This window comes from Pinus tabuliformis, chromosome 7 (genome assembly GCF_031772625.1).
Source record: "Pinus tabuliformis cultivar Carrire ecotype Pingquan chromosome 7, CPIR1, whole genome shotgun sequence".
Taxonomy (NCBI): Eukaryota; Viridiplantae; Streptophyta; class Pinopsida; order Pinales; family Pinaceae; genus Pinus; species Pinus tabuliformis.
This window is the reverse complement of record NC_142293.1, coordinates 1,700,958,771-1,700,975,433: the sequence shown is the minus strand read 5'-3', so window position 1 is coordinate 1,700,975,433 and position 16,663 is coordinate 1,700,958,771.

The following is a 16,663-nucleotide window of genomic DNA, read 5'->3' as shown; positions in this document are numbered from 1 at the left end:
CTCAACTAATCTCTCCCAGCCTACCAATCTCTCTTCCGACCTATATAGAGAGTCATAAGAATTGTACTCAACTATTATTCTTTTCATCTCTTGGCCTTCTATATCTTGTAATATGCCATTGTTAGCTATGTAAAACATAATCAAAATTGTTCCTGAATGTATTTCAGGGGAGGCTATTTCATCTACACAAGCCAGTCCAGATTAGCGCGATACAACAGCACAAGTATCAACTCATACATGGACACCATAATCATAACAATAAATAATGAACATGCATGCATGATAAACACATGGACAACTGACATGCATGCATAATAATTTACCTTTACTCCAAGGTCCAATGTTGCAACCTTGTTTTGATACCACTCTATAACCACCCCTCCCACATTTACTCACTTTTAAAATCTCTCTAGGGTAAACATGAGCTAAGAGTTATTATGACATGACCCAACCTCCAAGTTCTAGTTATGGAAGTAGTGCCTCCAAACTGGAAATTTACTGATACATCTCATAAACACCATATCACCTAGATGTCAATCAACAACCTTTGATGATCAGACCCTAATATGGAACTTCTATTTAACTGAGATCCTGACCCATTCACATGCATGCTAAGTTGTGCATGTGAGTAGAATTCTCCAGTCGCACATACATGCCTTCCTCCATGCAATTGTAGCTGAAAATACCCAAAACTATGTGTGCGGTCATGAAATTAGTGCCACATTTTCAAGGCTATCCTATAGGCCATTGCCCATAATTTCCCAAAACATTCTGGAATCAATTCTAAGGCAATCACAAGTCTACACAAGCTATATTGGGCTTAGAACTTACCCAAGCATAACAAACACGTGATAAAAATTTCATCAAACATATGGTAAACAAAGTAATTACAGGTCATGAATGCATATATGATCATTGTCTCATTCTCTTCACCAGAGAATCATCAAGAAGGATCACTGCCCTCTAAAGCTAGATGCAACAACACTTGCTAACCCATGCATTCATATAACCATACAATAAATTATTGAATCATGAACAAGATCCATAACAAGAGAACATCAATTAACCATGTCTATAACTAGCATTCAACCATAATGAAGCCATGACAAACCAGTCATAAAATCAACACAATAGCTAATAGATGTGTTCATTATTCTCAATAAGAATCAATACAAAAATACATATGCAAATGCCAACCAAGTTAGGGACTTCCATGTACCACCCGACCATAGATTAGGCTAAACCAATTCTTTCTTTCAGCCAATCACCCCCATGCCATATTCCAAGCATGAATGTGGGATCATGTGCGATAAACCAAAACAAAACCAACTAGGGCTTTGAGAAGCTAAACCACCTTAACCCTAAACGATAATGATTTCACCTAAACTAGTCCAAAAATCATGAAAACCAAACAAAATTGGATGCCTTCTACTTTCTTCACCATACCCAGAGGAATTTTCCTGTCTCCACCCATCCGTCAAGAGTTCTAGGAGAAATTATATATCCACCCTTGGCCCTTGGGAATTTTCCTAAAACCACCTCACCAAGATCCAAAGTCTATTGGCCATCCAAAGCTTAATCACAACAAGGAACCCACTACATCATGGCTTACCAGGAATTGGCAAGGCAAGACTAAAACCATTGTCAATCCAGGAAAATCCCATGCCAATGGCAGCTAAACAACCAAATAACCAAATGCATGTACCATGCATTCAAATCCTTGCATGCTAAGTCACACATGCACATTGTTACCTGCAAATCCACAATTATTGTATGCCCTTTCTTGCTACTGTCCAAACTTCCTCTTGTACTCCCTTGCTTTCCTTGCTTGCTTGTTTCCTTGCTTTTTCTCTCTCTTCCTCTTGCAGTTCAATTCCTGAAACTGATCAAAAGTTGTGACAAAATTGTCAATTGTTTCTCAGGTGCCCTTTTATCATTGATGTCTCATGTCTCTTCCTTTCCTTTTCCTTTTTATTTCATTTTCTCTCTAATTTCCTTTGCATGCATATTCATGTCCATTCATCTTCCTTTTCTCTTATTTTCCTTTATTCCCATAATTAGTTGTCGTTATTGCCTTTTTACCTTTTGCCAATGTCAATGTCAATTTCCATAGCCATTAATTAACCACAAGTGACCCCCATTGTGATGTTTTCCCCCTCATTCATCTTGGAATACGTGTCTTATGACCTTGGTCATATTTTTTCCTTTTTACATGGAAATATAACCCGAGGCTATTATGATGCTAAACCAAGAAAAGTTGTTGAAGCATACTTAAATTCCTAAAATTGTTACTTGAAATTAATATTATTGCACATAACATCAGAAAAACAAAGACTAATAAAAGTAAAAATACTTATTCTAGTAGAATACAATAATACCTTTCCAAAGATGGGACTATGCCTCATTAGATGAAGTACGAGAAGGAATGAATAGGGACTACTTTGATTAAATCTTCATTCACAAAAAAACAGAGGCACAAACCTCATACGAGTTGCTTTATTAATTAGAAACTAAGTTACAACTTGATAACATTACAACATATAATTTCCCTCCTCCTCCTCCTAGAGGGAGGATGGTTTTATACCCTTTTTAACTATATATTCTTAGAAAATATTTAAAGAAAAGTCATGAGAATCTATGATTCTTAGGTTTTTCTAACCTACTTGACTAATTCCATTGTCTAACTTCAACAACCAATCCAAAATAACACATGGCTTTCTTATTATTACAATGTGGCAATGCCAGTTATTGCAACCAAGTGCATATGTAGTAATGGTTCTCAGGTTTCCTTAATCAATCCTCATGTGGTGCTCCAAATCAACATATTCATTATTGCATGTCACATATCAAAAGGGGTAGACAATTGTTCCATTTATTCTTGTAAGGAAAAAGGATGTTACAATTGTGTCGTATCATTCCCTTGGAATCATGGTGTCATGACAAAACAAGGGATGTGCTTAGAGTAGTAGCAACGCTGCAACAAACTAGGAGTAATATCACAGCAACTAGACATGAATAGCAACACCACAACAAGCCAAGAGTAGCAACACTACAACATGTCGGGAGTAGCAACATTGCAACACATCAGGGGTAGCAACATCATAACATGTCGATAGTAGCATCATCACAACATGTATGGATTAACAGCACCATATTAGCATGTCGAGAGTAGCAGCACTAGTAGTGTAACACATTTGACCCCCCAAGTCAACTTAAGGAGGTGCAGTTATAAATTTGTCCTTTCTTTTTCTCATTTTAAATACCCACTTCTATGGCCTTTATTATATTCTTCTTGTCGAGAATTTTCCAAATATGTAAGGTTTCTCCCATTATGAGTCCAAGACTCCAAGATATGGCCATCATATTCTTTTACACCAATTTTTAGGCTAGCATGTTTGTACATTTGACACATGGCATATGACATGGAAACTAGTGCCACATGTCACTTCAAGGGTGTGCCTGGTTGGAACTAGGGCCACATGGCCATGCCATGTGATTCCTTACCTTTCTCATGAATTAATTTTGTTTTATTTATTTACTCAAAAGGCCTTTTACCTTTCTTTCCTAACTTTTAATTCATTTTTACATCATGTCCACTTCGAATAATCAGGTTGAATTCCAAAGAGGATAAATAATTATTTATTATTCATTGACTGTAAACTTTATTATTCATTGTTTATATCCAAGTCAAAATATTTGAACCACTTTTCCAAAATAAATTTTATTTTGAAATTTTTTATTGGCTCCACTTTTGAAATATGTAATATTTTAATCTCCACTTTATGTAGTGAGGAGAGCTCTTTTAAACACTTTTCACCCACATGTCTTAGTCAATTTTATAAAACCTTATGTGGGAACTAAGAGCTCTTTCCAATGCTTTGTACCCACATGATTTATACTTAGTCAGTTTTCCAATGATTAAATGAAGATGAACCTCCCATAGACTTACCCCTGCACTTATGCATCATTTAATTTGCATCACCCATACTTAGCCAATTTTCCCATTATCAAAATTTCATGTAGAAGTTTAACTCTTACACACCCTCTACATTGTCCTACTCTTCTAATTTATTATACTTTAGACTTAGTATAAATTCTACATTGAAGCAGATTTATCACATAGCCTTAAGGCTATAATATGAGGGCATTCCCATCATGAGGAAATCAATTTTGACTACTAGGATAGCAGAAGATAAGAGCTTTTCTGATAAGCATAAATTCCACACAAATATTTACGTGGTAAAAACATGAAATTTACATTTCGACATAATTCCTTCTTTCAGTTAATGATTAATTCTTTCTCACCAAAAATATAGGAGGAAAGAACAAGATTTTCCGCCAAATCAGGAAGAATGTTTTACCATGTACCTTTATGCTTAAATTGGTATAATTAGCACTTAAAATATTTCTACATATTGAAGGAATCATTACAATAAATTTCAACTCATCTTTGCAAACAAGCACAGTGACCAATATAGCAATATTTTCAAAACATTAAATAATAATATTAGTTCATTAAAAACAAAAGCCACATTTATCTATTTCTCTTCAGATTTCTAGAAACTAAAGGAGGGAGAGCTAGTCTCAACAAAACCTTAGGCTTAACTACACTGTAGTCTTTCTTGCAGTTAACCACCCCTGAGCCAGACCTAATGCCTTAAGGGAAAAAAAATTCTAAGGGTTTAGAAAGGTTTAAATTCACTAGATGGACTGAAGGAAAACCTCCTTCACATATAGGATTTAGGATTATGCACTTTAGATTGTGATTCAAAGACTACAAAATAACAAAATATGACAATCCAAGGATTCAAAAACTCAAAAGGGAGCCCTTCCCTGATGTTTATCAGTCCCTCGATTCTGCTCCTTTCTCTTAGTACCCAACATGCCTTAGTTAGACAACTATACAAAAGTTCTCCCGGCTCCCGAATCTCAGGTTGAAATCTTCCTGACTAATTTTTTCCCCAATTCAATTAATATTTCACTTGCACACTAATTGGTTGTGACTCAAAAGAATTTTAGCTCCCTTCTATTCAAAGTCTTGTTTTCATCACCCAAGTGTGGATCGATTATGTTTACATAATTTGTGGGTCACAGGTATACAATCTCTCTGGTTCTCACACACTTCTCTTGGTTTAACTTCTCGTTTTGTCTACTCCACCGCACACACACTTCTCTATCATTTTTCGCCTCTTTAACACGTGCACAATTCCTAACTTGAGAAAATCAAGGGTCTCATCCTTGGGATTCATGGTCAACTTGAACTCTCCAAAATGGGTATGCAAACCATACTCCTAGATAAATCCAATACCACTTCCCCATTCTTCTCATAATTTTTGGTAGTTGTGTAGCTCAACTACCAAATCATGAAATTATAACAAAAAATCAGGAAAGATAGAAAACTTCCCAACCCCCCTTACAATTTCCCTCAAGCAAGCTTCCCTCCCAAGTATCAGACTATGTTTTCACTGCTCTTTTCTTTAGTCTTTGGCAATATATTGAATAAAAGAATATTTACATCAAATAGTGTCCAGTCAAAATATCCATTTTAGCCATCCAATATTATCATTCTCAAGTACAATTAAAATTTTGGGGATTAAAAAGGGATATTAATAGTAGCCTCTTGTATAACAGCATTGAACAATAGCATGTGACCATCCTCTTGAGGAAATGTAACAAAAGGCTTATGTCCCTCAAATACACAAGCATAATTCACTAAATTGACACAAACTGTGGGAGAACATACTTAAAGAAAAAATGCATCATTATGGGAATTGGCAGGCTCAAAATGGCTATGAAAGATGGCCGAAAGTAGTAAAAAAGTAGAAGGTAAACATGGATAGTTTTTCAAAGTTAAAATGAATAGAACTTGTCCTATGAGAATTGATTTGGATGATAGTTATTGATCTGGTTCTCTTCCTAAAAATGATAATATAGGTAAGGTTTCTTTCAATGATGTTACGAATTATACCTTGCATTCTCCTCATCTTATGGTTTAGGAGGTTCCATCCGTAACTATTCCCATAGGGAAAGATGTTTCATTTCAAGAGGCCTTCTAGCATGCTAATGGGTTTTTTTTTACTCAAACAGTTTCTAGCCATCTTTAGTAGGTATGCACAAATGGATTTCAAGTTCCTGGAGACCCGAGTTAAAAGAATAGGCTTTTATTTACCCCTTGTGGAAAGGGTCTCTTCATTTTTGAGTTTGATCTTGTTTAAGATATGGATTTGATTTTAAATTCTAGACCCTAGCTCTAAGGAAACTCTACATTATGTATAAAACTTTAGACTCCTTCCTTCGACCCTCTAACAGATTCTCTTTCCTTAACTTTGTGCGAGTTATACTTCAAAATATTCCTTTGCATTTTACGGTTTTGACTCTCTTCAAGCCATTGGAAACACCCTTGGAAGATATTATGATAGAAGCATTGAAACAAAGAGATAGAGTATCACTACATGTGCTCACATATGTGTGGAAATGGACTTCAGCGAAGGTTTTCTAACAAAAATTATTCTAAAAGGTGAGAGTTATTCCTAAACCTAAAAGATAAATAATGAACATTTTTATTTTCATTGTAGATATTGCTTTGATGTAGGCCATTTAGCAGCAAATTGATAAAAAGGGTCAAGGAAAGTTAAAAAACAACAACGAAAACCTAATGGGTCAAAGCTAAGGAAGAACATCAATTAATTACTAAGGAAGATCCACCTAAGTTGGATCCTCTTAAGGAAGAGTTAAAAATGGATACATAAGAAACTATGGACACATCAATGGATATTGAACAATCAAAGGATACTCAAGGAAAAGAAGGCACTTCATCTCAATGAGAATCCTCACAACAAGGTTTGGTGGAAGAGGAACCTACTTTTCACTCATATCTAAGTCAAGATGCATAACCCCTTAAGACAAATCGGGAAAATTAGCTTGAGGAAGATAAGATACAAGAACAATTAGAACCCCCAGATAAAGAAAAATTAAGAAAGGCATAAATAGCAAGGATCTCATCAAAGACAATGGAAGTTTGGACAGTTGTAGCAAAGGAGAAATATTCTCCTTCAATAGCACAAGCAATAGTGAAAATAAATCAAGCACATAATCTAGCTTAGTCATGCAATATTTTTGTGCTTTATTGTGTCAACAATTTGTTAGAATTTATGCATGTAATAAATATCAAGATGAAGTTTTTGTACACATAATTATTCTATGTATTAGGTAAAAGGAATTAGCAATATTTCCTTGAATCCAAAGCTAGTCATTCTCATAACAATGATGTAATATTCTCCTCCATAATGGGTGCCCAAAAGTGGGATGCAGGCCCACGCTTTCATATGAGAGCCAAGATATTAAATGAAGGGGGTTGTATGCCACCATATTAGAGAAACACATGTAAATCACAACGTATTCAGATGGTTGATTGTGAGGAAAAAGTGTGTGAGGTATGTTTCACGATTAATAGTAGTAGGAAGGTAGCTCCAGAATAGGGAAAAATTTAAGGATAGAAACTCATCTTAACGTTTAGAAACCTTAGTGAATCTCATTAATCCTTAATAACCAAACTATAAATTGTTTACTAATGTCTTTGTAAAAATATTCAAATTTTGAATGGTGGTATATATAGTCTCTATATTATTTTGGTGATTTTTAAGGTAAAATAATTTTATACTATAAAATTTCGACGAATCATTTTTATAAAAAATGGAAATTACTGGATCTTTTTTGTGGAAAAATCATGGAAAATTAGCCCACTTGCAAATATTTTCCCTTAGAATTTTCATTGCTTGGGAAGGGAAACCGAATAAGGAAATGGAATTCAATCCTAGTCTTTGCATAATTGCTTGGGATTTGATGGGAAAATGGAGGAATTATGATAGAGAATGGGATTAAGTCAAGGATGTGGGAGGATAATTTAAATTGGTCTTTATCCAATGGAATTTGTAGCATGGGAGGTTGTCTATGAGTAACTTAGTCTTATGTGGTGTGCTCAAAGATTTTTCTTCTTATTTTTCATTTTTTATTTTTGGAACCACTGGGTTTTATGGTCTAGGTAATCTTCTTGCTTTTAGTGGCCAACTTGAAGGGTTTCTTATAGAAGTAATGTCCATGTTCTCGAGTAGAATCAAGGTCTATGGAGCCTTGTGGATTCAATTTTTAAAGTTCCGCGCTTAGACGTTTGGAGATACAAGACCTTGGTTTCAAGGTAATTCCAGTCTCTATTGGTTTTACATCATTTTTTTCAATATCATAATCAAGTTTCAACTTTGCTTTATAGTATGTTGGTTATTTTTCCAACCTCTTCGTCCTTTTTTGGTCTTTGGTTTTTTCCTCTTTGCATTCCCATATTCCCCCCTCTCCTTTCAAACTTTCATAACACCCCCAACCCTATAGTGTTTACTAGTATGAAAATATTACAAGGCTTTTCAAGCCAAGAAAGACAGCTTAATCCCCCCTTCGAATTTGAATTCTACTCATTTAAGAATTTTTTCCCCTATGTTTATGTTCTTAGCTCTGTTATTTTTATTAGGGGTTGAAATTGTGTTCTTTGGTTCTATCCCATCTATTATCTACACTCCCTCTATGGCTACACGTAGAATATCTACAAGACGCAAAGGTGGAAGAACGACAGAACTACTCCCTCTGTAAGTTCATATGCCCATCCTCCATTCTCCTCGCAACCTCATTCTTAGGCTACAGGTCGGTGATCCATGGCTCGTTATGTGGAAGTCATTCTAGAGTTAGTTTAACGCATGATTGTCAAGGTTGAAGAGGAAGTTCATCAAAAACATAGGTTCATTCCTGACCATCATGTAGAAATAGAAACAAGGGAATGGATCCCAGAAATTGGTAATTCAACTTAGTCTTGCCAGACCTCTTACATGTAGGTCGTTAACTTATATTGACACATCAAAACTCTTATAGGAATAATTCTTATTGAGTGGTCATACAGTTAGCAGGAGACTCTAATCTCCATTGCAAAAATGATGGAGAAAATTGAGAAGCTAGAAAAAAAAAGTATTTGTCCCAGCCAAGAAGAAAACATGCATTACTTTCACCCCCTCTAAAGAAAAAAGTGACTCTCCCCCACCAAGCCAAGTGGACTTTCCCACAACATAGCATGATCAGGCGAGCTAATTTTTTTGTCATAATTTTTTGCAAACACTATTTTGATTTTGGTTTTTAATATTTGGCAATGTATTTCTATTAGTTATCTTTCAAATTTAGGTGACAGACTAGTTGTTTATGCGATAAGTAATGTAAAAATTTTGAAGCTCTGCTACTAGTCTGGTTTCCCAAGTGGCCAACTAGTAGCATGTGAAAAATAACCATATATAACTTTTTTTTAAATGAATATTAACCGCCTAACCTTACAACAAAAAAACCAATGAGATAAGCTTCCAATACATTTTTTATCAATATAAATATCTCTCAATTATTATTTTAAAAAAAATAAAAATAAAAACTTTAATTTCATTCTATTAAACTAAATTATTAATATAAATGTAATTCAAAATATTAATTTCATTCCATAATTTTAATTAGTCAATAATAATTATTATTAAAAATTATTTTATATAGAAATTAATAAAATTGTTACCAAAAGCTTTATATTAATATTTATTGAAATGTAAAAATATCTACATTTAGATTTTATTGTCAACATTCTTATATTGGTAAAAACATTTACAATAATTTCGAAAAAACAAAAAAAAAAATAATAAGTTATGAAGGATATTTTTTTTAATAATTCATTAATGATACCTCCTCAAAATGTTATAGTGTATTTATTAAGAACTTATTTCTTAATATCTCAAAATAATAATAAAAACACATGATCTAACTAATTCATTAAATATTAATAATAAGCCTATTACTTAATAGTTGTCAACTTTGTTTACTTAATATATATTGAATATTCACTTTCATATGAACGCATAACTAAGTTATACACACTCTTTTAGTTTTTTAATTAAAGTTTTAGGAAAATAATTATAACTATTGTTAAATCACACGATTGATTTAAATTTATTTAATTTCCTTCAACATTTTTTCACTCGATGTCGACTTTGAATGTTACTTTTGTTTTCCTTCGACATTTTTGCACTCGATGCCAAGCTCGTAGTGGTGATTTTGCGGTGAAAAAGGTGAGTATTTTATTGACATAAGTTAAATTACGTGTCTACGTTTTAATTTAATTTTTAATGTCAACACTATTATAAGTGTGAGAAAGGGATGTGATGCAGATCTGTCCTGAGATTGGCTTAATTTGGTCCCTTTAGTGAAGGTGCTTAGTATAGTTCTTGGAGGCAAAACTTGTACAATAACCCTCAGAGCCAAAGACTCACTTTAGCCTTTGGATCAACGTTATACACTAAGTGTGTATATGCCAAACGTTGCCACTTAGCATTATACACTATGCATGTATAAGCCAAGCGTTGGCAACATTCACAAGGGGCAAATAAGCAATGGGAGAATTTAAATAACATGTTGTATCTTTTGCATCCATGAAACTTTGTATGGTGCAGAATGTGGCATTCTATCTTACATATTTGTAAAAATCAAATTATCAATACTTCCATTATCAATAATTAATTTGCAACATTTATCTTTTGCCTTGCATGGTGTCCTGAATAAACTTCTTTGCATGAGTTCATCTACATCCATCACTTTCTTCAGCAGCAAAGCTTCTCCTTCTTCTGGCGAGTTGACACATTCTTCCACTACCTTTGGAAGTTCAGGTTCTGGCTCGATTTGTGCTAAATGTGCCCCCTTTTGTTCTCCAATTTTTTCTGGACATTCAAAGGAATAATGTCCCAACTGTCCACAAGTGAAACATCTCACCTTCTCTTTGCCTCTACCTTTGTCTCTTGAAGTATTCCTTTCCTCTAGCATCGTTAGTTTTCTCTGACTGTGTTTGTTGGTTTGAACTACTAGCTTCTCCCTTTTGTTGTTGCTCTTTTGTTCCAACACTTCTTGTTCTCGTCTTTTGACCTTGCTTTCTCATCAACTTTTCCTTAGCGTTCAATGCAACCTGATATGATTCCTCAATAGATCTCAAGGACAATAAACTTAACTCATCTTGAATATCAAACCTCAATCCATTGATATACCTGGAAAGTCTCTCCTGTGTATCTTCTATGTACCTTGATCTAATATTCACTTTATAAAATTCCTCCGTATACTCCCTGGCAACCATCATCTTTTGCTTGAAATTTTGCATCTTTCTAAACAAAATTAATCGATAATATTTTGGAAGGAACTTATTTTCAATTTAGCAGTGATGCTACTCCATCTCTTGATCTTGTCTTTGTTCTTTAAGGCCCTTTTTTCTTGCACTTCGTCCCACCATAAAGTTGCATGTCTTTTCAACTTCGTAACAACAAATATGACTTGCTTGTCTCTCAGCACCTCTACATACTCAAAATGCTTTTTCATGGCATTGATCCAATATATCAATTCTTTTGGATTCAAATTGCAATAGTATGTAGGTACTTCTTCCTTTGACCCAAAACCCGGACCAAAAACCAACTTTATAAATCTAAATTATGGGGGTTCTTCAGCTCTCTCCTCTTCCTCTTCTGCAAGTTCTTCTTCCTCACTAGTATCCCCTGTGTGAGCATGATGTCTGGTAGCCTCCATGGCTTCTAGCCTTCACCTAAGAGTCCTCACTTCATCCCTTAACTCTGTATTTGCAGTTGGTCAACTTCTTCCTCGACCTCTACCTCTTCCAATTCTAAATTCCATTCTTGAAAAATAGACCAGTGACAGAAATAATTGCAATCAATTAAATCAAACTTTATTTATTTCTTCCAGAAAGCTTACCACTCTGATACCACCCGATGAAAATTTTCCCTTAGATTTTCTTAATTTGGCCCTTTAAGAGTTGGTTCCCTTAGCCGAAGGTGCTTAGTATAGCCCCTAGAGTCAAAACTTTGTACAATACCCTTCAGAGACAAAAACTCTTCACTTTAGCCTTCGGACCAGTGCTATATGCTAAGAAGGTATATGCCAAATGTTGCCACTTAGTGTTATACACTATGTGTATAAGCCAAGCGCTGGTAATATTCATAAGTGGAAAATAAACAACAATGGGAGAATTTAAATAACATATCGTTGTGTCCCGACCTTTAACCTCCGGGCCGCTGCTCAATTATAATGCAGAGACTCTGGCACTCTCCCTCTGGGTATTACCATCGGGATGATGTGTCACGGTCCTCCTCTCTACCCGATCGCTTAGAATTGAGTTCTAAATGTTCAGAATGACGTGTCCTGGCCCCTCTCTACTCGGTCGCTTAGAATTGGGTTTTCTAATGGTTCTTCTGGGCTTCTACCTCCAGGATTGACAGCGCCAGCTTATGGAGATTTGTTTGTCTCTCGCTCCCGTCTATTGACGATCTGCTCCCAGCGCTTAAGTTAACCCCGTCAAGACTTTGATTTTCTGGGCCATTGACTAGATCTCAGGTAAGTGACGATCCTGATGCTCTTCAATTAATAGATTTTTCCAAAAATTAAAAATCGGCCTAAGTTTCGGTTTCTAAGTTTTGAAACACTTATTAATTTTTACTTGATAAAATTTATCTCACACAAAAACATTTTAACTATGATATCAATTTATTTAATTTCTATATCCGAAATACTTATTAATTTTTACTATTTTGGATAAATTTTATCTCACTCAAAAGCATTTTAACTATAATATCAATTTACTTGATTTATCTATCTAAAATAGTGATTATTTTTTACCTTGATAAAATTTACTTCACACAAACATGTTTAAACTATGATATCGATTTATATAGTTTTTTTTGTAGGCATCATTTTAGATTTATAACTATTCCAATTTCATGCAACATTTTACATGTAATAAGAGTTGATGTTTGTTTGATCAGTCTCAGGTTTTGGCAAATAATCTTATATGATTTTTTTACATTGAAGGGGAAGCTTAATCTAATCCTTTTTGTTTAATGCTTAATCGAGGATTAAAGCGAAGGAAAATGAGAAATAGGGTGTTAGGTAAGTTTTATAGCTTATTGAATTTGTTGTGCCAATGTGAAGCTAGGCTAAATTTATAGGCAAATAATCTTATTCCATTATTATAGGTTATACAATAATATAGTTTAATATTTTTTTAAGAACAAACATACCTTAATTGAGAATTTTTTTTAAAGCAAACATACCTTAATAAAAGTTTTTGTCATTGATACTCTTTAGCTAAACAAACCTTATTCTTTTTGTTTTCATGAATGTTGTCCTTGCTTAATTTTCTTTTGTGGTCAAAAATATTATTGTATATATATGTCTTTTGTTAAAAAGTTTAATTAAGCTGACATATTCAATATTATTCTTTATTTTTCATGAACAAGTGATCCAGGTGGATATTGGTGGCCACCCACCTATTCCACCTAGACCTCCAAGCGGTTTCATCTGTTTCCTTGTTATCGCAATGTTTACTATTTTTAGCAGTTTTTCGGGTCTTGAACTTTCGAAGCAGTTTTGAGGTCTACATCAAGCTACAACTATCGGTTCGCTGCAAATCTTATAGAACTTGGAGAGCTCTTTCCAACAAGGTATCATACATGCCAAACAAAGATAATATGACCAAGTTACGACCCTGGGAAGTTGGCTACCCAACTAACCCCAACGGGGCTCACAAACTCTTGGCATTTCATCTCCTAGAGTTAGGGTCTTGGTTCTTTATGGTTTTTCCTTGTTGTTCAATAATAAATAGACCCTTGAGCCTCATTGTAATACAATTCATAGGCATGTAGCCGCCACATCTCTTCTCAGAGATAAGCTACCATCACCTGAGTGTTTTTATTTCCATTCTGTTTGTAAGCATATTTGAGTATTTGATATTAATAAAATGAAGTGTTATTTTTGTTGTGTCTTTGTATTTATGGTTATATATGTGATTTGTTGTGTCCCTGTTTAAGTTCAAATCAATAAGCTAACATAAATTTTTTATATTTTTTCAATGTACTGTTATGTGACGCATTTGTTTCATATACTGGGTTGTAGAGTGTCTCTCAACACATTGAATGATTGTGTTGTTTGGGATGTTAAAACATATATAGTATTTAAAATTTAAAATAAATTATTTTTTATTTTTTATTTAAGTTTAAAATATAATTAATATAAATTTATTTTAAGGGCAACAAGGAGCGGGAGGGGTTATTTACTACCCCAAAGAACAAAAAATTTATAGCTTTGCATGGAGCTTAGGAACAACAACAAACAACCAAGCTAAATTTTGGGCACTTTGTAAAGAACTAGACATTGCCACAAACAATGGAATAAAGAACGTAAAAGTCCTAGAAGATTTTATGGTTATTATTAGACAAATCTCCAAGGTGGTATTAGGTAGCTTCTCTAGTCTCCCTTCAATCATTCATAGAATAGCCCTGTAAAGCTCAAAATTTGAAGAAATTACCCTCCAGCATATCCTTAGAAATTTAAATGACAAGGAAAATAAGCTTGCCAAGCTAGGCTCGCAGCTTGAGCAAGGAATTATCGAATTTCAGGATGGAGCAAGGTTTGTGGCTCCAATCCCTTGATTGTAAGATGAATTTAATGAGAAAAATAGTGATTTCACTTCGATCGAAGCTTATGATAATTAGAATAAAAGGAATAAATGACGAGCACAAGGTGGAATTCCACTTCCATGGCTTTGTCTTCTCATACAGACATTTGTGTGGTTGACATGATTTCTACTTGTTACATCTCTTGCACAAGGGTGATAACAACTAGTCTAAAAGGCCTAAAGGGTGGTGGATATTTAATGTGAATTAGACTCTTCACTTGATGTTGAAGATATGTCTGAAATTACTAGATTCCATGAATATTAATGCTTTAGAGCGATCCCAATGCGCGAATATTATCTATATGGATGGGGAGGATGATTGGAGATCTCACTTTAGGGTTGAATTAATGCTCTTTCTCAAGGTTAGTCATCGTCAAGGAGCACATGCAATAATAAGTTAGATGGATATTAGAGCAGTTGTTACATCTGCTTCTTTCCCCCTATGTTCATTTTTCCTGCTAAGGAACTAGACAATGGACAAGGTTGCCATGGGCAACCAAGAAGGAGGAGGGGAATTTCCATGCTGGAAGAAGCATGTGGAGAGGTTGTTTAAAATTATGATGAGGATGTATGAATTAGTCATCAAGAGGTTGGAGTTCATGCAGCGGGAAAGGGACGAGAGGTCCAAACTCATGGACCACAAATTCAAGTGGTTACAAGCATGGATGGAGAGGAAGCCCACTGGTCTAGAGGCGAATATTCACTTATTGAAGACTCAGTCATGTGAAGTTGCCAAGTTCGTTGAGGATGATAACTTGCAAGGCTTCATTGAATTGGAAATGGTCCTACAGAATGTTGGCGTCAAAGGAGCATCACATGGTGAAGAACAAGCTCGTGGTAAACAAGTAGAAGCAGGGAACAAGTCTAAAGCAAGCCTCTCTGAGTACCCTAGTTAAATTTGTATTATGTATTGTAAATTTGAACTAGTTTTTGGTCAATTTTCGAAAGTTTATGGGAGATGTCAGTGCAAAATCGTAAAGCAAAAAACCCATGGAGGCAAAAAAAATTTGCTATAGCTATATTGACATATTGAAGCACTCCACCATTCCAAGTTGCCTCCAGACGATGAGATAAGTCCCCCATCATAACAGACTCCGTTCGCCGTACCCTAGTCACCGTCACAACAGACCCCGGTCACCGATGATTTTGGTCATAAAAGCCAACCCTTTTCTCTCTCTCTCTCACATATATATATATATATAATTTTAATTATAAAAAATTTAACATATATATTATCATTATTTTAATTATAAAAAATTTAACATATAATATAAATATATATATATTATCGTTTTAATTAATAAATAACAAAATATTACTGTAATATATATATATATAATATTTATTTTATAGATTTAAATATAGTTTTCATATAAATCAAGAAAGCTTCACATTACAATTGCCCTGTAATAACATAAAATTTCGTTAATAAAGAGAATAACATTAAAATACTCTTGTACGCGTCTTTTCCCGTGTCAATATTTTATCACTTTAATTAATAGATAACAATATATTACTATAATTTATATAAAATAATTGTTTTTTAAATTAAAATTATAGTTTTCATACAAATCAAGAAAGCTTCACATTACAAGATACAAAGTATGTCATGTAATAACATAAAATTTCTTTAATAAATAGAATAACATTAAAATTTCATTAATAAATATTATATTCAAATAAAAATGATTATCTATAAACGATATGATAAATGATATTATTGTGGAATTTTTTTTTTCAATTGGTAAATGGCTTTAGTGAATTTGATAAGTAAAATCTCTATGATGAGGCATTTTAGATATCAAATATGACTTGAAAAATAATTTTTTTGTCTTTTAAAATGAGCAACTTACCTTTCTAGGTGTAATTTTATGTTTCGAACAAAAAAAATTGAAAGCATCATTATGGGCACTTAATTCATGGAACCTAAATATTAGTGGGACAATGTGTCAACATTAGTGCACATATTGACATATTATCTTGATGATGGTATTTGATGCCACTATTTACTAGGTAATTTTTTTTATCAAAAATCTAGTTGTAAACATAACTCCACTAATATAATATTGTGGCGAGTAAATTATTTCACAA